Here is a 23,496-nt window from a genome sequence, read left to right on the forward strand (position 1 = left end):
CTTTTTAGCTCTGAATCCTTTGACTTCCTTGCTAGTCATAAAGTTAGAAAGTGACCACCAATGTCTGTCCTTGGTCACAAGGGGACCCATTGAAGGCAGCATTCACATTCTGGAGCCAAGCAGTAAAGTTCAGAAAATATGAGGAGAATGGAAAAGCTATATCAAATGTTACCAAAAGTGAGAAAATAAGACTAAAAACCTTTCATAATGATTTGAAATGAAACATCAATTGTTCAAAAAAAAAAAAGCCTCCAAAACTTCTGTGATAAAATTGACCCAAGTCAATTAAATACTGACTAGTTACCAAGAGTTATCAGTTTGGGGCTAATCTCAGATATTCATGGTTGGTTGTTGTCAACTTCCTTCTTGAAGAGGGCCAAATGACATTGCTATGTTGGGGTCAAGGTATAGTGTCAAGGTCAAGTGTCTGACTGTGGTTGATCAGACCAAAAAGAGCCTGGAAGGCCCATAGGTTGGACACAAATAGTCCACATTAACCTTTGTGGTGGAGAGGACTCTAAATCTGTGCATCTTGTGTCTTCTGAGCTACTGCAATTCTGCTTTGCTCAGACCATAGCACCATCTTTGATGTAGGCACACCATGCTTGGCTGTCCTGTGCCAATGTCTCCCATGTCTCAAAATCAATCCCAAAGTTCTTCAGAGAGAACCTTGATATACATGTACAACCAAAATAGGCATCAAAGTAAGGGGCCCTCAACTCAACATGATGTAAATACCCAGCTTCCATCTCCTCTGCCTCTGGAGACCTCTAATTATAACCGCATGAGGATCCTAATAAGTAGGGAGGTATACTGGGCATCAGGTGACCCCTAAAATGCAATATTATAGCATGATATAGTAAAATTAAAATAGATCAGGGTGTGGAGTTAGGAGAAACCTGAGTCTTATCTGGCATTTACTAGTTGTGTGATCATGGACTACTCAGTCTCAACCTCTGTTTGCCTCATTTCCTCACCTGAAAAAATGTGGACAATACTATCTTCAGCATTTTTTTCATATGGTTGTTGTGAGGCTCAAATGCATACAATTGTACATGACATATATCTGCAATCCTTAAAGCATTCTATGCCAAATATTATTATTGCACAAAAGTTGATTAATACATGTGTGATGAGTAGAATATTCAGTAAGTGCTAATCGGGTACCAGGCACTAAATGGAACAGATGTTCAATACAATTCCAATTCTAAGAATTTTTAGTCTGAGGCAACAGCACCACAGAGACTTTCACACACCCAGTCACAAGGGCCATTTAGAGTGATAGTGAGCACGTTTTAAGGATGACTTTATTTTTCCTGCATTGTCTCTTCTTCGGAATTGACAACACTGCAGGAAGGGCCAAGAGGAAAAAACTTTTCTAGAAGGAAAGTTGAGGATAGACAGGATTCTTTATCCCATCTTCCTGATAATCAATTGTTTGTACGAGTAGGGACATCACATGGAAGTCAATTTTTATTGCCTCATCTGTCACTGAGTCATCTCTGCTTGTGGTGATATGCCATTATAGTCACTCGGGAGCCACAGAGACCAGGGACTCTACAATGGAAATGAAGAAATAAAAAAGGCCAAAACTTTAAGCGGGGACCCTGAATTGTTGCTTTTGTTTAATCATTTTGAGTCTCATCCAACTCTTCATGGTGCCATTTGGGGCTTTCTTGGCAAAGATACTGGAGTGGTTTGCCATTTCCTTCTCCAGCTAACTTGACAGATGAGGAAACTGAGGCAAACAGGGTTAAGTGACTTGTCTAAGGTCACACCGTTAGTGTAAGTGTTTGAGGCTATATTTGAACTCAGGTCTTTCTGACTCCAGGTCTGGTGCTCCATCCACTGCACCATCTAGCTACCCCTAGGAGCCAGAATTAGGGCTCAGCAAGTCTCCCAACTACTTATATATTTTCTACTTGCTATGGAACAGGGAAACCAAAGCAGGAAAATTCTGTTCCTTTTTGATGATGGCCTAGAATAAGAGCCTACTTTCTGCTCAAGAAACCCTGGAGGAAAAGGAATTAGGAGAGGCCTCCCCCAATATTTCTGTGACTCTGGAAATTTTCCAGACAGGAAATAATCTCTACAAGGGCCCCTACTTTTATGAATAAAGGTCAAGATTTATATTCTACATCTTGATTGATGGGTCTTGGTCTTTGGGGAGCATGGCACAAACAACCTGGCCACTTCCAACTTTATATTCTTTTTACACATTAATCTTTCTCTCCTTACCCTCACCCCTCACCCCAACCTTACAGCAAAAGTGTCAAATGGCCCCAAACTTGATGAAACTATAACTGGGAACTGTTTAACAAAATAAATAAAAACAAAATACAATATAGGTGATGTTAATTTTTTTAAATGGTATACTTTTCTAATTTAATTTTTTAATGCTTTTCTAGTCAATATGCCACTGGTTTCTATCTGAGTTTGCTACTATGATTCTACAATCCAGCCTCACTGGTCTCTTTGGTGTTAGACACAACACCCCTACATCTCTAGGAGAGATACCACTGTACTAGCTGTCTTCCCTGATGGGAATGCTCTCCCTCCTCACCTCTGCTTCTTTAAATCCCCAGCTTCCTTCAAGGCTAAGCTCAAAAGAAGATTTCAGAAAAACCTGAAAAGATTTACGTGAACTGATGTGAAGTGAAGTGAACAGAACCAGGGGAACATTCTACACAGTAACAGCCACATTGTGCCATGATCAACTTGGATAGATTTGGCTCTTCTTAACAATGCAAAGATCTAAAACAACTCCAAAAGATTCATGATGGAAAATGCTATCTACATCCAGAGAAAGAACTACGGAGTCTGAATGCAGATCAAAGCATACTATTTTTCCTTTTTCATAGTTTTCCCCTTCTGTTCTGATTCATTCACAACATGACTAATGTGGATATGTGTTTAATATGATTGTACATGTATAGCCTATATCAGACTGCATGCCATCTTGGGATGGGGGGAGTGGAGGGAAGGAGAAAAAAATTAGAACTCAAAATTCACTTATAAAAGTGAATGTTGAAAACAATCTTTATATATAATTGGAAAAAATAGAATACTATTAAGTAGGAGGAAAAACTAAAACTAAATTTCTAAAAGAATCCTACATTTTGCATAACCTCACATATAACTTGCCTTAAAGCCAGGAAGACCTGAGTTCAAATCCCACCTTTAACACATAATGGCTCTGTGGTCCTGGACAAGTCACTTAAATGGTCTACGTAACTTCCTAAGATCATAAGACACAAAGTAGGTGCTGGCCTGTATTGGTAGAAAGAGCTCCCTCACCCATTAGAGGAGAGGGACCTTGCCAATAGGGACTTTTGTCTTTGTATCCCTGGTTTCAGCACAGCACCTGGCACATAGCAGATACTTAATAAATGCTTGTCAATTAACTGATCAGTAACATCCATGTTTGTGAATATAATAAATGGCACACATACCTCTTCAGTTGCTGGAGTCCTCCCTCCCAAGACTACCTCGTCTTTATTTTCTACACAGTTTGTGTCTTGTATATGACCTCTAAGCATGGCGGCTTCAAAATCAGGAAAACATGGGTTCACGTCCGACCTCTGATACATACTGGCCTGTGACTCTCGGCCAATCACTTAATCTCTCAGTGCCCCAGTGAACTCTCCAAGACAATAATTGACTTTATCACTGCCAAGACACAAACTCCCCAAGAGCCAGGCACAGTTAAGTGGAAGCAGAGTGAACAAAGTCCAAAGTGGACACTCAGAACCATATTCTCCTGAGTGAGTCTAATTATCATCAGGTAAAATAGAAGATATGATTTTATTATCTTGCCCCTAAATTTGCCTAACCTCCCTTGTTTTTTGATTGATCCCAACCTTTTATTTTTATTTTTGCTTTTTGGAGGGCAATTGGGGTTAAGTGACTTGCCCAAAGTCCCACGGCTAGTAAGTGTGTCAAGTGTTTGAGGCTGGATTTGAACTCAGGTCCTCCTGACTCCAGGGCTGGTGCTCTATTCACTGCACCACCTAGCTGCCCAATTCCAACCTTTTCTTGCTGCCTTCACACTGCAGTTCTGACTCTCTGGCCTTCACCCCATTCCTCAGATCTGCTCTCACCCTGGAACCTCCCTCAGCACCAGGGGCCTCCATCCACCTCTGCAGCCTTCTAACCAGAAAACATGCCTCCACCATGCCAGACCCCTTATCTCATTGGTGAGTTCCTCCCTTTGCTTCCATTTTGGGGAGGAGCCTAGACTGGTCAATCTTCAATCCCATCTCAGCTGTGCTTCTAACTTTCCCAGTTTCATTATCATGACACAAAAGGGTGCCCGGGTAGCCTGCCCCTATTCTTTTCAGCTCCTTTTTGTACGATGTCTTCCATTATTAGACTTGACGGCAGGAATTGTCATTCCTTCTGTTTGTCTTTCTATCCCTAGCACTTTAGTCCAGGACCTGACACATGGTAGTAGTTGTTGTCGTTCGGTCATTTTTAGTCACGTTCAACTCTCCATGACCCTATTTGGGGTTTTCTTGGCAAAGATACTGCAGTGGTTTGCCATTTCCTTCATCAGCTCATTTTGAAAAGAAGGAAACTGAAGCAAACAGGGTTAAGTGACTTGCTCAGGGTCACACAGCTAGGAAGTATCTGAGGCCAAATTTGAACTCAGATCTTCCTGACTCCAGACCCAGTTCTCTATCCACTGCACCAGTAAGTTGTCAAAGTTCTTCCTCTCTTGGTGTCAAAACATGAATATAGTCCCAATGCTCAGGACCCTATGAGTTGCCGCAGGGCCTGCAATGTTCCTCACTCATTACCAGGAGGCCCTTTGTCCTCAAAGGAAACCTAAATCTGTGGTTTTTATTCAGCTCATTAATTTGAAAGGTTTGTTGCTTTCAAGCTACTCCTTCTCTCTGAAGGCCTCTGTGACCAACTCAGTGCCATTCAGGTCTGCCAACCACTGGGCTAACAGCACATGGTCTGTTCCTCCCTGGGAATACCTGAGCCTGGTTTCTGAGACCATCAAAAGACACTTCTTCTGGGGTGGCCAGGTGGCTCAGCGAGTTAAGAGCACCGGCTCCAGTGTTGAGATGACCTGGGGATCAAATCTGGGCTCAGATACTTAGCACCACACCCAGAAATAACTGGCCGTGTAACCTTGAGCAAGTTACTTAACCCCGATTGCTTTAAAAAAAAAAAAGACACTTCTTTTACGGGTCATTAATAGAATTTTCTATGGAGGCAAATGAACAATTTCTAGCCACTAGGCTGCCATTTAGTACATTACTGGCTTCAGTGGCTTTTGTATACCAGTGTCCTGAAAATGTTTTTTTTTTGTGGGTTTTGGGTTTTTTTTTTGCTTTTTGGAGGGGGAAAGGTAGGTCAATTAAGGTTAAATGACTTGCCTAAGGTCACATGGCTAGTTTTGTATTAAGTTTCTGAGGTAAGATTTGAACTCAGGTCCTCCTGACTCCAGGGTCGGTGCTCTATTCACTGTGCCACCTAGCCACTCATGTCCTGAAAATGTTAATGCCTTTTGGCAAACATTACTGACTGACTACTAAGGACAGAGATTTAGGCAGTAGGGCACACAATGACAAAAACTATATGTTTATGGAACACATTAAAGTTTGCAGAACACTTTCATTACAAACCCATGACACAGGTAGTACATATGGGTTGTTTTTAATATTAAATTTTATTTTTAATTTATGGAATAAAACAAGCATGTGTTATTCTACTTACTTTTCTCTTCATCTGTAAGATGAGGGGGTTGGATATGATACCCTCTAAAATTCCTTCCAGATCTAAAGGTATCCACCAGATCTATGGCTCTAACAGGTGACAAGTAATTGAATCTTCAAGGAGCTCATAAGATCCTTAGGACCTCAGAGGTTGTGAAGCCAAACCCCAGGTAAGGAAACAGATAAGGAAACTGTAGTTCAGAGAGATTAAGGGATTTGCCCAGGGTCACCCAGCCAGAATATGTCAGAGGCAGGATGTGAACCTGCCTCTTTCTGACTCCAAGTACAGCCTCCTATGAACTACATCCTAAGCTACGTGAGTGGCTTACCCATGATCACATGAGAAGTGTCTGACCTGGGGACTAATCCCAGCCATCCCCACTCTGGGTCTAGTGTTCTATCCACTATACCACACTGTCTCTCAGAAATAATCACTTCCTGGGAAACCCTGATGGCTGGGGAGAGTAGTGGGATTCAAAAACCTGTCTGTATATTGGCATTAGAACCTCAGAAAAATGCAGGTTTCTTCAGGGCAAGGACTATTTTTTGTTTCGTTTTATTTTTGCCCCCAAGCACAGAACTTTGTCACAAAAGCTTAATACATGATGGTTAACTGATTATCCACAGCAATTGTATCACAAGACATGTCTTTAAAATTGCTTATACAAGTCTTGTTGTTATTGTCGTTCAGTTGGATATAACTCTGTGACCTCATTTGGAATTTTCTTGGCAAAGATCCTGGAGTGGTTTGCCATTTCCTTCTCTGGCTCATTTGGTAGATAAGGAACCTGAGGTGACAGGGTAAAATGACTTGCCCAGGATCACACAGCTAGTAAGGGTCTGAGGGTGCAGGTCTTCTCTGCGGTGCTCTATCTACTACATCACCTTGCTGTCCCTCAAAAATCTTAGTGTGGTTTTAATCTTTTATAGGTTTTTAAATTATAAAATATTTAAATATGAATAGTTAAACTATGAAATATAAACTTAAAGGATATTACTTTAAAGCTTTTAAACTGCACTAAGACTTTGGGGACACCTTGTATTTCCATTCAAAACACACTGATTAAACAAACAGCTATTCTGTACAAGGGACTGTGCATCAAACAAAAACACTGACATAATCTGTAACCTCAATGGGCTTTGCATTCTAATAGGAAAACAGGACACATATACATACACACAAAAGTATGATAAAAGGCAGACTGTGTAAAAGGACAAAGAGTGGTTCAGATAAAATTATATTAAAAAAATTATAATAAGGAAGACACACCACTTTCAGTTAGAAAGGAAGATCAACAAGTTGGGATCATGACTTTGGAATGCACTACAGTATTTACTTTTTTTTTTTGGAGGGGGGAAGGTAGGGCAATTGGGGTTAAGTGACTTGCCCAAGGTCACACGCCTAGCGAGTGTTAAGTGTCTGAGGCCAGATTTGAACTCAGGTCCTCCTGACTCCAGGGTGGGTGCTCCATTCACTGTACCACCTTAGCCACCCCTTGAATCTAATTTCAATGCTCTTTCCACCCCATGACATTGTTTCTCAAACCCCAGAACCAGAAAGTGGAGCTAGTTTTTTGTGTTGAGTGTCTGAGGCTGGATTTGAACTCAGGTCCTCCTGACTCTAGGGCCCCTGCACTACAATATTTAAATGTTAACATTTACATCAAAATAAATTAAGTTCAGCTAATATTAAAATGAGTTTTCCTTTGTTCAGCATATGCCACATACAGCCCAGTTTTGTCTACTAAATCAGAATTAAGATTTTTTAAATTATTATATTCATAAAATAGATAGTGGACTCTTACTTTTCTTGATGATGTAATAATCTTTTATTTTGCACCATCATGGTAAAATAGATTGAGAGCTAGCAACAGATTAGAATCTGTTAAGTGGGAAATAGATATGGGATAAATTTCTTACCTGTATATACTGAAATCTCCTAATTAAAGAAGTAGAAACTGCAGAATTCAACTTAGCTCCAGGGCTCTGCCTCCTCCTTTACCTGTAAAACCAATAGGAAATGGTCATTTTTGTAAATTTAAAACAAGCTAAGCCTCTAGCTTACACTGACTACATATTTATTATGTACAAGGCATAGTGCAAAGTGCTAGTCCTACAGAGATAAAAGTAATACAGACTCTGCTGCTCACAAGGAATTTACAACTTAATAGCACAGGGTCTGTGGGAGAAGAGTGAAGAAATGGTCACACAAAGGAGAAGGCTCTGAGAGCTTTGAGAAATCAGAGGAGGAGGAGCTCACTTTCAGTTAGAGTCAGAGAAAGTTTCAGGGATGAAGTGAGTCATAAAGGAGGGAAAGACTTCAACAGGTGGAGATGACTGGGGGAGAGCCCCGCAAGCCACAGGGTCAATGTGAACAAAGACCCAGAAGTCAAACTCTAGCTGACCTGGTCACTGGCCTGGGTTCCCCTGCTAGTCTTTTATGCTCTATCAGGTTCCCTAATCCAATGGCCATCTATCAGACAAATGGTAACACACTTATTGGCCATCTGATCTCAGGAGAGAGGGTCAGTATTATAGACCTAGAGTCAGAGAGGCCAATGAATCCTTAACTTCCTTACCAGAACTGAGATCTTTCTGACACAGGTCTGTTGATCTATCCTCTACTTCATGATGCTTCTTTGTCAGTCATGCTGAGGAAGCCACATGGGTAGACAGGACCAATATAATAAAAATGCCAATTTTATCTAAGCCTAATTTATATATTCAATGCCATCCTAATTAAATTATCGAAAACTTATTTTACTAAATTAGGAAAATAATAACAAAATTCATTTCAAAGAACAAAAAGTGAAAAGACACTATTTGCATCCAGAGAAAGAACTGATAAATACAAGTATGAATGGAATAATTTTATACACACACACACACACATCTATTTGTGTCTAATGGTAGCCATATCTAGGGTGGTGGGAGGGGGAGGGAGGAAGAAAAAATGAAATTTATGTGATAATTTTGTTTTATATTTGAAAGGAATAGCAAATTGTGCATAGTAGATTTGCAGTTTCATGTGTGATCATCTTTTTCATTGTAGTCTGTTATAGAAATGCTTGTTTTATTCCATAAACTAGAAATAAAATTAAAAAGCCAAGAATATCAAAAGATTTAATGAAAAAATATAAAGGAAGGAGGTTTAGCAGTACCAGATCTTAAACTATATTCTAAGACAGTAATTATCCAAACTATCTGGTACTGGCTAAGAAATAGAAAGGGAGATCAGTGGAACAGACTACACATACAATTTATAGCATCAAATGACTATAATAACCTTGTATTTGACAAGTGGAGAGACTTAAATTTTAGGGATAAAAATTCATTATTTAGTAAAAAAAAAAATCATTGGGAAAACTGGAAAGCAGTTTGGCAGAAATTGGGCATAGAACAATATGTTATACCATTTACCAAGATAAGGTCAGAATGGATACATGACCTAGATATAAAGAAAGATATTATAAGAAAATATGAAGAACATGGAACACATAACCTTTTATATCTGCACCCAGAGAAAGAATTGGTAAAGAGAAGTATGTATAGAATGATTTTACATATTTTAAATATATACATATTTGTGTCTAATGGTAGCCATCTCTAGGGCAGTTTGAGAGGAGGGAATAAAAAAAGAAAAAAAAGAAAGTTACATGACAGCTTTATTATATATTTAAAAGAAATAGCATAATAGATTTGCAGTTTCATGCGCAATCATCTCTTTTGATTCTATTATGTTATGGAAATGCTTGTTTTATTTCACAAACTTTTTTTAAAAAGCGTCACAGAGACTGTAGAGAATTCTTCAGCCATTTTCTCTTTCTAGTTACATAGGAAGTGGTAGGAAGAGTGTAGCTTCTCTGATATGGCTCCTAACTGGGAGAATATCAACAGCAAATTCAAGCTCAAAAACCCATTTATTTAGCACCTATCAATGCCGAGCATCATGCTGGGTGCTCAGGGAGACACAAAGATGAACACAATGACCCATGCCTTCAAGGAGCTCAGTCTAGCAGGAAGTATTGGAATACACCAATAGCTAAAATACAAAATGACAGAGGCATTCCTAAGGGAGAGTCAGTCAATTTGCTACAGAAATCCCAGCTAAGAAGAAAGGATAGTTCTATAGAGGACTGAGGCTGGACAAGGGACAGCAAAGAAAGTTTCATGGAGGAACTGGCATGTGACCAGGTTAAGTATGATTCAATAGGTGGGAATGGGAAAACGGGAAACCTGAGCATAGGGGATACCAGAAGCCTAAACTGAGTTGAAAACTACATGAAATGTTTAGGAGACAGGAAGCAGTCAACTAGAAATTATTAAATGCCTACTATGTGCCAAGTTTTTGGTTACAAGGTAGAGGCAATTAAACCACAATTAATTAAGGGGTGACCACTACTGTGCTAGGGGATGCAAATTTAAAAAAATGAAACTGCCTTCAGGGGGCTTATAGTCTAGATTAGGCATGAAGAGATAGCCATCTGTCCAAAAAAAGATATGGACTATTTTAGTGCCGAATAATTTAGCAGAAAAATGTAGCAACCAAAAAAGCTAACATGACCCAAGGATTCATTAGGAAGCATAAGGAATAAGGAGGTGATAGTTTCTTTATTTTCAGACCACAACTGAATTATTGAGTTCAGCTCTGGGCACCATAAAGTAGGTGGACAATATGAAGCTGCAGAGTATCCCTAAAAAGTCAACAACTTTCTCCTTCCTTCCTTCCTTCCTTCCTTCCTTCCTTCCTTCCTTCCTTCCTTCCTTCCTTCCTTCCTTCCTTCCTTCCTTCCTCCCTCCCTCCCTTCCTTCCTTCCTTCCTCCCTCCCTTCCTTCCCTCCTTCCTTCCTTCCTCCCTTTCCTTTCCTTTCTTTTTCTTTCTCTCTCTTCCTTCCTTCCTTCTTCTGTCTGTCTCTCTTTCTTTCTTGACTTGTTAGTAGCTCAATAACAATGATAAGTTGCAGAACAACTTTTATACTTCTTTGGATTCACTGAATGGTCATTCTTGCCTTCCTTCTTCTTTGAAGAAGTTTTCTTATACAATGGAAGACAAGTGGAGAGCTGGTCTCATTGTACTGGGGGTTAGAAGATCAGGAGGTGGGGGCATGCATTAATTTTAATAAGTTTCCTAAGAAGGCTACAAGAGAGGGGAAAGGTCTCTAGTCTATCTGCTGTGCATTGCGCACCAACATCTCTGGCCCTTTTGAGAGCCCATCCTTGACAATCCATGTTAGCACTCATCTTTTGTACTGGTATTCACTAAGCTTGGACAGTTTACCAGTGAAACCAGCTAAATCTAGTTAATTTCATAGTGTTGTGCCCTGGGTTTTGAGGGTGAGCCATAGAAACAGCTTCTCAAATTGTTTTGAGGACTGATCTACTGGCATAAAAACAGGCACACAAGAATTATTGGTAATACCACTGAAATGGGATGATGGAATGACTGGACAAGTCCCTACAGACAGTGATGGAATCTCTGGATGGGTAGATCCTAGGTAAGTCATTCAGGAGGCTGGATAATAAGAACATTGCCCTGTAGGACTTTTCTGTCACAGTCTTCCAAGTTACTGGAGGAGATAGGACAATGCCTCCATTTCTTGACTTCCAACTCAAGATGTTTTTTACTATGTCATGACATTGCGCAGTAGAAAATGTTCTGGGTTTAGACCCATAGAACCTGGTTTTAAATTCTGGCTCTCTAATTTATTACCTGTGTGACTTTAGACAAGTCACAGCCTCCCTTGGTCTCAGTTTCTCCATCTAGATTGCCACTAGGATCTCCTCTAGCTCTGAACCTATTAGCCTATGGATATACTTAGAACTCGATTGCCACATAGCAATGCTTCCACAGTTAACTGTTGCAGGCTTGTGTGCTAGCTATCCCCATAGAAATGGGAGCCTCCAGCCAGGCAGACATAGATGTGTGAATGGAGTTTCAAAGGCTCTATGGTCCATGTTTCTTGTATGCCACCTCAATAGGAATGAACAAGTCAGTGAGAGTCCAGGCATTCCTCTCCTACTGTCTGGGTGATCAGGATGACAGTATCATGGTCTGGGCTGAGAAAGCTACCAGAAAGATTGCTAAATGACTTAGACTCACCGGGATGGGGAACCTGTGACCTCCAGGCTACAAATGGCCTTCTAGATCCTTGGGTGTAGCCTTTTGAACAAGTCCAAGTTGGACAGAACAAATCCTTTTATTAAGGGCATCTGTTCTGTGAAGTTTGGATCCAGTCAAAGGGCCACACTTGAGGACCCAGAGGGCCACATGTGGCATCAAGGCCACAGGTTCCCCACGCCTGGATATGATCCCTGCCTTCAAATAGCTTATAGTGTTAAAGTCTTTTAAAAACTGACTTTCATTTTGGTGCCCATCAACTGGAGAATGGCTGAACAAATTGTGGTAAGTGAATGTAATGGATTACTGTTGTGTTGTTAAGAAATGAAAAGTTGGTTTCAGAGGACCCTGGGAAGACTTGTATAAACTGATACAGAGGGAAATGAGCAGAACCAGGAGAGTAATTTGTACTAGAACATCAATACTGTAAAAGGGAATTGTTTTGAAAGTTGAAAGAATGAAAGCAATGACCAACTACAATTCCAAAGGATTAGTGATAAAGAACGCTACCCATGCCATGACAGAAAGGATGGTGATAAACTAACGTGCAGAATGAAACACACATTTTTGGACATGGCAAATATGGGGATTTGTTTCCCTTGACTATGCTTATGTGCTATAATGGTTTTGTTTTGTTTTCTTTTATTTTCCAATGAGGGTATGGAGAGAGGTGGAATGGGAAAAAAATTAATGCTTGACAATTAAAAATAATCATTAAAAATTCATTTCTATGAAAAATAAAATCTAAGAAGCCTTTAGTAACTTTCTCCAGATCTGCAAAATAGATTCATCTGGTGGAGTTTGGCATCCTGGCATTGTTTTATTGTTCAAGAATGAGATTCAGTGGATAATTTTGGTTACATTAAATTGAAAAGTTTCTGTATAAACAGAACCAATGCAACCAAGATTAAGAGGAAAGCAGAAAATTGGGAATTTTTACAACCAGTGTCTCTGATAAAGGCCTCGTTTCTAAAATATACAGAGAACTGAGTCAAATTTATAAGAATACAAGTCATTTCCCAACTGATAAATGGTCAAAGGATATGAACAGGCAGTTTTCAGAGGAAGAAATTAAAGGTATCTATAAGCATATGAAAAAATTCTCTAAATTACTATTGATTAGAGAAATGCAAATCAAAACACTCTTAAGTACCACATCTCACCAGTCAGATTGGCTAACATGAGAAAACAGGAAAATTATAAATGCTGGAAAAGATGTGGGAAAATTGGAACACTAATTCATTGTTGGTGGAGTTGTGAGCTGATCCAACCATTCTGGAGAGCTATTGCTGGAACTATGCCCAAAGGGCTATAAAAATGTGCATACCCTTTGACCCAGCAATACCAATTCTAGGGTTGTATCCCAAATGGGGATAGGACCCACATGTACAAAAATATATTTATAGCAGCTCTTTTTGTGGTAGCAAAGAATTAGAAATCAAGGAGATGCCCATCAATTGGAGAATGGTTAAAGAAGCTGTGGTATATGAATGTAATGTAATACTATTGTGCTATAAGAAATGAGGAGCAGGTGAACATCATAACCTGGAGAGACTTATATAAAGTGATGCTGAGTGAGGGGAGCAGAACCAGGAGAACTTTGTACACAATTACAGACACATCGTATCTGTGATGACTAACTCTGATAGACTGGGCTCCTTTCAGCAATGCAAGGTTATAAGACAACTCCAAAAAACTCATGATGGAAAGGGATAACCACATCCAGAGAAAGAACTACAGAGTCTGAATGCAGATTGAAGCATTTTTGTATTTTGTTTCTTCTCTCTCATGGTTCATTCCATTGGTTATAATACTTCTTTATAACTTGACTATTGTGAAAATCTGTTTTATGTGAAAGTATATGTAGAGCCTATATCAGATTACATGCCATCTTAGGGGGTGAGGGAAGAGGAGGGGGAGGGGGAAAATTTGGAACTCAACTTCTGGAACTGAATGTTGTAAACTAAAAATAAATAAATTTAAAAGAAAAAAAAAGAATGAGATTCAGTCAGAAGGAAAGAAGCATTACCCCTTTAAGACAACTTTTCTCCTCTGAACTGGATGGGGCCTGACCACTCTAGGGCAGAAGCACAGTCCCACAGTCCTGGAAAGCATTACACATTTTCAGTGGAGAGCCAAGTTTCTTTATGGAATATGGAACAAATCCTGTGGCTACACAGCCACCAAGCTCTAGATGCCATGAAGTAATTGGTATCGAGGGCAGCCCTGTTTAGCAGTTGGTCTTTCTTTGAATATCTATATCTTTGCTCCTTTTTCAAAGAAAACAGTCTGCCCACCAAAACAACATATATTTATGTGAACATCAGACAAATTCCCAAACCCTGGATCATGTTCTTAAACCTCTTGTTTGCCTTTGTGAGAAAGAAAGAATGGGTCTAAAGTACAAAACTGGTGCAAGGATAAAAGACAGCTTACCCAGTAAGAAGATACAACATTTGTCAGAACCGCCGCCTAATTCCAAAGTTAGCTTTCTCCAGCCACAGTTACTCCAAGACCCTGGGTGAGACTCTGGGACCAGGCAGCCCGTCCTGCCAGAGCCCTGAAACCTACCTTCTCTCAAATACATTTCAGATAGTGCTGAGGCAAGCCTGACTCATGCCCTCCCCCTCCACCCTCCCCAAGGGAAAGCAACCTATTATTACTCTTACCCGGCTACATTTTAAATGGGTTCTCTCTCTCTCTCTCCCCTCCTTTTTCTTTCTCTTCCCCTGCATCTGTCTTTCTGTCTCCCTCCCTTCTCTCTCTCTCTCTCTCTCTCTCTCTCTCTCTCTGTCTGTCTGTCTGTCTGTCTCTGTCCATCTGTCTCTCTCTTTTTTTCAGTTTTGAGAGCTCTCCCCAAGGGCAAATGGCACTTCATGGAGTTCTCAAAAACTGAAACCTTAGGACTCAAATTGAGTATCAAAGAGGACTCTCCCTAGAGTAGCAGTTGCGCAAACAGCAAATGCTTCCCAAGATCTAATCTTAGAGATATAATTAAAATAATTTTATTAAAATAGCTTATACTCAAAATTGATAGAGTGCTTTCATATATATATATTGTTGTTGTTTAGTCATTTCAGTCATGTCCAACTCTTCATGACCCTATTTGGGGTTTTCTTTACTGAGATACTGGAGGGGTTTGTCATTTTCTTCTCCAGTTCATTTGACTGGGAGGAAACTGAGGCAAACAGGATTAAGTGACTTGCCCACTGTCACACAGCTAGCAAGTGTTTGAGGCTGGATTTGAACTCAGGTCTTCCTGACTCCAGGCCCAGGACTCTATCCACTGCACCACAAAAGCTGCCCTTATATATACATTATCTTATTGAATTCTGCCCATCTCTCATTCTTTGTACCCCCAGTGCTTTGAACAGTGCAATTAATTAAGCTTGTTATTATTTTATATATAATATATTAATTATAATATTATTAAGCAAATGCTTAATAGGGGCTGCCAGGTGGTAGTGCAGGGGGTAGAATACTAGACCTAAAAACCCGAGTTGAAATATAACCTTAGACACTCATTGTGTTACCTTGGGCATGCCTCTGTCTGCCTCAGTTTCCTCATTTGTAAAGGAGGGAAAATAATAGCACCTATGTCCTAGGATTGTTGTGAGGATCAAAGGAGATAATATGTATATCAAGTGCTGAATAAATGCTGGCTAAATGCTTGTCGACTCACAGCAACTGTGAAATATGGAGTGCAATGATGGAAAATGCAATCCACATTCAGAGAAAGGATTACAGAGTCTGAACACAGATCAAAGTATACTATCTGCTCTATCTTTTTTGTTTTGTTTCTTCTCCTTCGTGGTTCAATCCATTGGTTATAATTCTTCTTTACAACATGACTAATGTGAAAATATGTTTAGTATGAATATATATGTAGAACCTATATCAGATTGCCCACTGTCTTGGGGAGGGGGAAGAGAAGGGAGGGCGAGAGAATTTAAAATTCAAAAGCTTGTGGAACTGAATGTTGTAAACTAAAGATAAATAAATACATTCTAAAGAAAATATGGAGGTGAGCTAGGTGGTGCAGTGAATATACACCGGTCCTGGAGTCAGGAGGACCTGGGTTCAGATCTGGCCTTAGACACTTAACACAAAAACTAGCCATGTGACCTTGGGCAAGTCACTTAACCCCAATTGCCCTCCAAAAAGCAAAAAAAAAAAGAGAGAAATGGGAAATCAAAGATTTTTGGGGAGGCTAGGTAGCGCAGTGAGTAAGAGCACTGGCCCCAGAGTCGAGAGGACCCGGGATCGGTTCCAGTCTCAGATACTTAACACCCACACAAAATAACTGCCCGTGTAACTTTGGGCAAGTTACTTAACCCCAATTGTTTCAAAAAAAAAAAGAAAGAAAATATGGAATGCAAGTGGTATTATTCCCATTTTACATGTGTCAAAACTAAAGACAAAAGATAAAGTGACCTTTAAGAATACTACTTGTTTGAAGGCTACAAACCTATGCTTCTCCCATAGTAATACAAATGGCAAAGTTGGCTTTAATCTTAGGTCTACTGTCAACCAACCATCTGAAACCAACCTAGTTCCTCCCCCCCCCCCCATGCAGTCCCCATTGGCTCAGGCACAGGCTCTAGCCATACCACTTCCTATATGTATGTCCCTCTTTCCCCCTATTTATGCCCCACCCTTCACCCACAAAGTGGGCCTAGACAGTTCTGCCTTCTTCAGCTACCCATCCTGTCAGGGAACCTGGATTCTTTCTGCTTAGCTGCCCAGTCACATTGTTTTGCCTGATGAAAAAGCTACCTCCCCTTCACTTTCCATTAGGCCAGTGCCTCCTGCTTTGTAACACCCCACCCAGACAAGCCCCTCCTCTTCTGGACACTATCCCTAGCTCCAAATTTAGCCTGGCCTCCTCCTTCATCAAGTCTCATTTCCCGAGTGCCCTGATCTCAGCTAATTGATCCAGGAAAATATACCTAAAAATACCTAATACAATAAATTATAAATGATTGATAGCAGTTTAATGTATAAACCTTGCATGAGATGATTCGCTTTTTAAAATTAGGGCCTAGAAAAATGGGTAAAATGAATGAATGGATGAAATCAGAGCCTGAGACAGGCACTGTTTTAATTACTAATGATGAAGTTTTAGGTATTGAATAAGTGATTGGAAAAAGTAATTTGGGGCAAGTGGTCCACCACTCCAATAGCACCACAGAGACAGCTGCCTATTTCACTTACTTGTAAGGCTGGCCCTGGCTCTGACACTGTGCTTCCAACTGAGACTTTCCATTTGCTGAGCAGTGGGAAGCATGAACACATCATCATGTCAAATGCTCCTTCTTCCTCATCCATTATTCTTCCTATATTCTTAGGATAATAATATATAGCATTTATACATAGCGTTGCAAAGCTTGCACAGTGCTTTCCAGATGTTATCTCTCAATGAGCATCCAGCCAGCCAATTTCTGGGGTCTCTATCTCCATACTATTTACCTGTTGGCAGCCCCAGTGACTACAAGAAATGAAAATGGGGCCAGGGCTTGAAATGTCAACTTTGAACAATAGACTCTCTCACCAAGCAGAAATAGCTGGGCCCAAAGCTGAGAGAATTAGCTCCCCAGGGGAATCTTTCCTCATTCTTTGGCCTGCCCTTTAGGACACCAGTAATTTCAGGGAAGGCGGAAAGCACTTGTTCATCAGTTCCCTTTGACTGAACTTAAAATTTTTCTGATCTTACAATGAACTCTTAGCATGATCTTTAATTCTAGACATGAACCTTTCTTGCTGGAGATTCGTGATCTACCCTGCTGTGGCCAAATTCTCCCCACCCAGACCAATACCTTTGAACAGAACCCAGAAAAAATTATCCCAGTCCCTAGTGAAAATCACCCTTTGGGGAAGTTAATTCATTGAGATGTTTTGGCTGGTAAGAAAGCATGATCCCTAGATTCACCCCAGAGCAGACTATGCTTCTGAATCCATCCTACTTCCACAATGGAACCCTTTTCCTTCATCTTCCTCCTCCTGCTCAGTAATCACATCACACTATCCCGCTACCATTGTCCCTGAAAAGGGCACATCAGTCTACTACATTACAGATAAAACTCACCATCCCTGTGACTTTCCAGATATGTCCTTCTCTAGCCACAATTCCCATATATATGCTGCCTCCCCCACTGGAATGTAAGCTTCTCTTTGAATTAATTTATCCATTCCGGGAAGTAACTGGGAAGTATGCTAAGTGACTAAGATGTTCATTCATTCACTCAGTAAACATTTATTAAGTAACAACCATGTGCCAGGTACTGTGAAAAGCCCTGAGGATACAGAAGAGGCAAAAGACAGTCCCTGCCCTCAAGGATCTTACAATCTAAACAAATATATATATATACAAGTATATGTGTGTGCATATGTAAAGCAAGCTATATACAGGATAAATAGGAAACAATTAACAGAGGGAAGGCACTGGAATTATGAGGAGCTTGGATTTTAGTTGGTATATACCTTTTAACAAAGACACTACATTGCTGGGCCCAAGGAGGTCACTTATAAGAAGAAAGGCTCCATATACACCAAACTATTTCTAGCAGCATTTTGTGTGGTAGCAAAGACTTAAAAACAAAGTAGATGCCCATCAATTGGGAAATGGCTAAAGAAATTGTGGTACATCAATGGAATGGAATATTACTGGGTCAAAAGAAATGACAAGTATGACGAATACCAAGAAGCATGAAAAGATGCCAACTGATAAAAAGTGAAGCAAGCAAAGCCAAGAAAAGAATATATACAATGATTATAACAATGTAAATGAAAGAACAACCACAAAATAATCTAAAATGAATGTTGCAGAATTTCAAGGAAGGAGTTGGCCCCAAAGAAGAAATATGAGGAGATACCACCCATACACTCCCTTCACACAGTTGTGGAACACTGCAGATACAGGTGGGCAAGGGGGGGAGCAAGGACAGATGGTTCAATGCACTGATCAGTCTTGCTGATTTTTTTCCCTCTTTTTCTTTAAAAAAAAACTTTAATATAAGGGTTTGATTCTTTAGAAAGGAAAAGAAGGAGGATTCTGGGGAAAATTTAGGCAATGTAAAAAGAAGAGATGGGGCAGCTAGGTGGCTCAATGGATACAGTAGTGGGCCTAGAGTCAGGAGGACCCATCTTCCTGAGTTCAAATCTAGCCTCAGACACTTACAAGCTGTGTGGCCCTGGCAAGTCATTTAATCCTGTTTGCCTCAGTTTCCTCATCTGTAAAATGAGCTGAAGAAGGAAATGGCAAACCACCCCAGCTTCTTTGCCAAGAAAACCTTAATAAAATTTATTTTTTAAAAAAATCAAAAGCCCTGTGAAGGAATGAACTGCCTCACTTTTTTATTTGAATTTCCAAAGCTTAGCCCAGAACCTGGCAAAGTAGTGAACGCTTAATAAATACTTTTTCATTTATTCATTCTTTCTATTGACTAAAGACTCTAGATATAGTGCTGGGCTTGAGTTCAGAAAGAATGGACTATAAATCTCGCTTCAGACACTTACAAGCCTTGTGACCCGCACAAGTCACTTAACCACTCACTTTCAGCCTCTATTTCCTCATCAGTAAAATGACTCGGTTTGACTCAGTGACCTCTAATGTCCTTTCTAGCTCTAAATCTAGGATCCTATAACTCTTTGATTTGGTCCAACCCACTGCACAGAGTTCATGGTAAGAGCTTCTCATTCTAAGAACAAAAACATTCTAAATTATGTTAAAGCTGAAAGGAAAGGAACTAGACAGAAGACAGCCCCTGACCTCTAAAGACCTATTTTCCTAAGGAGTAGAGAAAAGGCACAGAGTGGGACAGACAAAACAGTTTAAAGATCATATGCTATGAGATAAAGCATTGCTAAGTGAGACTCATCCTCTCTGGTAACTTGGCACAACTAAAACAAACCTCTTATGGTTTGTTGTTGATACCAACTGGCAGGAAACAGATTTTTCATTTCTGGGTACTTAATGACCAGAATGATGAAAGGGCATTTCCATCTTACATTATGACGATGGACAGCTGGGGATTCACATTACACATTATTTTTTGACCCATTTCATGGTCTCTTAGCTCTGGAGCTAAGAAAGGGCCTTAGAAAAGATCTAGTCCAACTCCCTAATTTCAAGGTGGGGAAAATGAGACTCAGAGAGGTAAAGTAACTTGCCCAAGGTCACTGACAGCTAGGATTTCTCAGACACAAAGTTCCTTATTATTTGCCCTATATGGTGCTTGTCACTGAAAGAATGATGAATATCAAAGTCTAAATTATCATTTATTCACCTACTTAAAATTATATCAAATACACAACACGTATCAAGGACCTGGCAATTTAATTCAACTGAGCAAAAAAAAGTGCATTGTCTTGGGTCAGTTTAAAGAGACGTGTCCTGCTATTCCTAGTTTCAAGTTCTGCATCAGAGATACAGCCACATATGTGAGTGTGCAATCCACCACCTCTCAGTGCCCACAATCAATTCTTTAAGTCTGTAAATTATAAAATAAGCACAGTAAGTCGGACAGAGAGCTGCTTTAATAGAGGGAGTTTCTTCACTAGCAGTTCTCTACCCCAATGAAACCACAGTCAAAACAAGCAAAAGAAAAAAAAAACACTCCAAAAGTCCCACCATTTTGTTTCTGTAGGATCAACAGGATCTCTCCAGGCTGACAGCTTGGAAAGATTTGTTAGCCAGAATGACAGAGTCAAGCGTCCTTAGTCAAGTCTCAGAATAGGCAAGATTCTTGAAAGCAGTAAACTAATGAGTCAGCTCTTGTGAGGCCACTTCCAGTAGAGCAGACTCATAAAACAAGTACAGTACAAGACAATCTTGTCCTCTGAAAATTTCTGCAACATCCTAGGAGATCCTGGACAAGTCACTCAACCTCTCTGGGCCTCAGTTTCCTCATCTGTAAAGTGGGGATAATAATAGCACCTATATCGCAATATTACTGTGGGGACAAAATGGGAATATATTTATAAAGCACACTGCTAACTTAAAAGTGCTATATAACTGGAAAGAACTAGAAATACGTTTTGTATGACTGCATATGTATAACCTATATCAAATTACTTGCCTTCTCAATGAGAGGGGAGGAACGGGAGGGAGAAAATTAGGAACTCAAAATTTTAATAAATGTAAGTTAAAATTGCTTTTACATGCAATTGGGAAAAATAAATATGTCTTTTAAAAAAGCACTATATAACTATTATTGTCATCATCATCATCATCCTTTCCTTGCCCTTCTTTTTCTGAGTTCCTCAGGGTAGTATGGTAGAAAGAGAATCAAGAAACATGTATTCAAATCTCATTTCCTTTGCTTAGCTCCATGACCACAAGAATGTCACTTAACTTTTCAAAGTCTCGAAGAACTGTGGGTTTATAGATCTTTGAACCAGAATTATAGATTTAGAGCCAGAATCCAGCTTCTTCATTTTGTGAATGAGACTGAAGCCCAAAGAAGTTAAATGAGTTACCTAAAATCATATAGGCAGTAACATGGCTAGGAAATTAGCTCCTTTGATTTTCAAGTTCAGTGATCTTCCACTGTCATGTTGCCTCAGTATCCTTATTTGTAAAATGATAAAAATATAGTCACTACCTCACCAGGTTATTGTAAGACAAGTGCTCTGTGTGAACTGTTAAAAATGCTATCTAATTGTTTGTTGTTTTTATTAGGTGTGAGGAGAGAAAAATGTCCTTTTTTAAAGGTTATTTTTTGGTCCTTTACTCCTATATCTTCAATAGCAACCTTGCCATCAGTCTCCTCCATGTTCTGGGTAATAAACTATCCTTCTTCATGCTCTTCCTTCACTTCTCAGGTCTAGTTTGACTTGGGGCAATGCCAGTGGTAACTGGCACCTGGCCCTTCAGCCCTCTTTTCAGTAAATGAAAAGGGCAGAAGTAAATATCACTTATCTCTCTTGGACCTCATCTAACTCCCAGCTAACAGAGGAAATAATTTGCCCAGGAGGAAAGGAATACAGAACCCTATATTTGTAAACCATTGGGGACTTTCAAATAAGCAAAACAGACATTCAAACAATACACACAAGATCATGGAATATCAGGTAACTTCATTAGAACACAGTGCTGATAAGGCCAAGTTCATTCATTCATGGCCTTGGTTAATTTCCTCTGTCCCTTAGTTACAGACCTCACCCCTACCCCTGGCTAGAACTCTGGTAAATGCCCTCTCTGGGATAGGAGGGGTGAACAAACAGGGCAGAGGGACACTCCCTTTCCATTCCTGGAAAAAATGATTCAAAGTATATACCTTTACCAGGTGAGAGAGATCTTATGAATCACCTGGTCAACACCCCTTCATTTTTACAGATGAAGAAATTGTGGGCAAAAGAGATTAAATTGAATTGCCCAAGGTCACAAAGACAGTCAAATGGTGGAACTGGAGTTTGAGCCGTGCTCTTCCCTCTGAGTGTCAAGTTCCATGCTCTCTCCCATGCACCATGCTTGCCTTTCTGCTATTAGGTTAACATTACCTTCATTTCATACAGGACTTTGTGCTTTGTATATTTCTGATCCAAATGGTACTGAATCCCAAGTTTACTGTTTTTTTCCTGTGCAATGCTTGACTTCCTGAAGATAAGGAATGGCGACTTCATATATACATTATTCCTGCTGTGATATTCCTGGTCCAGATAATATAGAATCAGATGGTAGGGTGAAAGATTGCCTGAGTATCATCTACTCCAACATTCAGCTTAGAGGCCTAGGATAGGGAGCAGACCTGAGAGTGCATGGGAATAATGAGGGAGAAAACTCTCTCTACCAATGCAGGTTGGCACCTTCCCTACCACCTATAGTCTTAGCTGCCTGGAATAGGTTAGATCAAGTCACATCAAATCAAAAAGCATTTATTAAGAACCTCCTGTGTGCCAGGCACTGTGCCAAGCTCTGAGGACACAAAGAAAGGCAAAAATAGTCTCTGATTTCAAGGAGCTAACAGTCTAAAGATGGGGGGGGGCGAAGGGAGAGATGATATGCAAATAACTATGTAAGAACAAGATATAGTCAGACTCAGGTGGAGACAGATAATCTCAGAGGGCAGGACTGGGAAAGGCTACTTGTAGAATATGGGGTTTCAAAAGAAAGCTGGGAAGCCAGGAGGTGGAGGTGACAAAGGAGAGAATTTCAGGCATGGGGGACAGTCAGTGAAGATGTCAGGGGACAGGAGATGGAGAAGCCCAAGGAGGTCATTCATTCAACCACAGAGCATAGGGGTAGGGGTGGGGAAGAGACTGGAAAGGTAAGAAGGGATCGGTTTATAAAGGACTTTGAAAGTTAAGTAGGATTTTATATTTGATCCTGATTGGAGTTTATTGAATGTGTGTGTGTGTGTGTGTGTGTGTGTGTGTGTGTATGAGACACCTTCATCAATTTGACAACTAAATAGAGGATGGACTGGAGTGGATTGAGGCCAGAGGCAGGGAAATCAACCAGAAAGCGACTGCAAGAGTCCTTTCATGAGATGATGAGGGCCTGACACCAGGGTGGAGGCAGTGTCCGAGGAGAGAAGGGAGCCTACATATTTCTTACTTAGAAAAGTAGAAAGATAGGACTTAGCAACTGATTGGCTACGGGGAGGGTGTGATGGGAGAGAATGAAGAGCTGAGGATGACTAGGTTTTGAAC

The 23,496-nt window shown here is 40.1% G+C and overlaps 1 protein-coding gene across 13 annotated transcripts in view; it reads right to left on the bottom strand.

Annotated features, from left to right (window-relative positions):
• LHFPL2 (LHFPL tetraspan subfamily member 2) overlaps positions 1-23,496 on the bottom strand; it is a 260,793-nt gene that overhangs the window by 219,560 nt on the left and 17,737 nt on the right. For all 13 annotated transcript variants that reach the window (XM_069096301.1, XM_069096291.1, XM_069096295.1 and 10 more), the window contains exon 2: positions 7,647-7,728. The gene's annotated coding sequence lies outside the window, so the exon portion shown is untranslated. The remainder of the gene's footprint in view (positions 1-7,646; positions 7,729-23,496) is intronic.

This window comes from Petaurus breviceps, unplaced genomic scaffold (genome assembly GCF_028583685.1).
Source record: "Petaurus breviceps papuanus isolate PSGF00001 unplaced genomic scaffold, PetGlider_PUasm1.0 229, whole genome shotgun sequence".
In the NCBI taxonomy this organism is placed as follows: domain Eukaryota; kingdom Metazoa; phylum Chordata; class Mammalia; order Diprotodontia; family Petauridae; genus Petaurus; species Petaurus breviceps.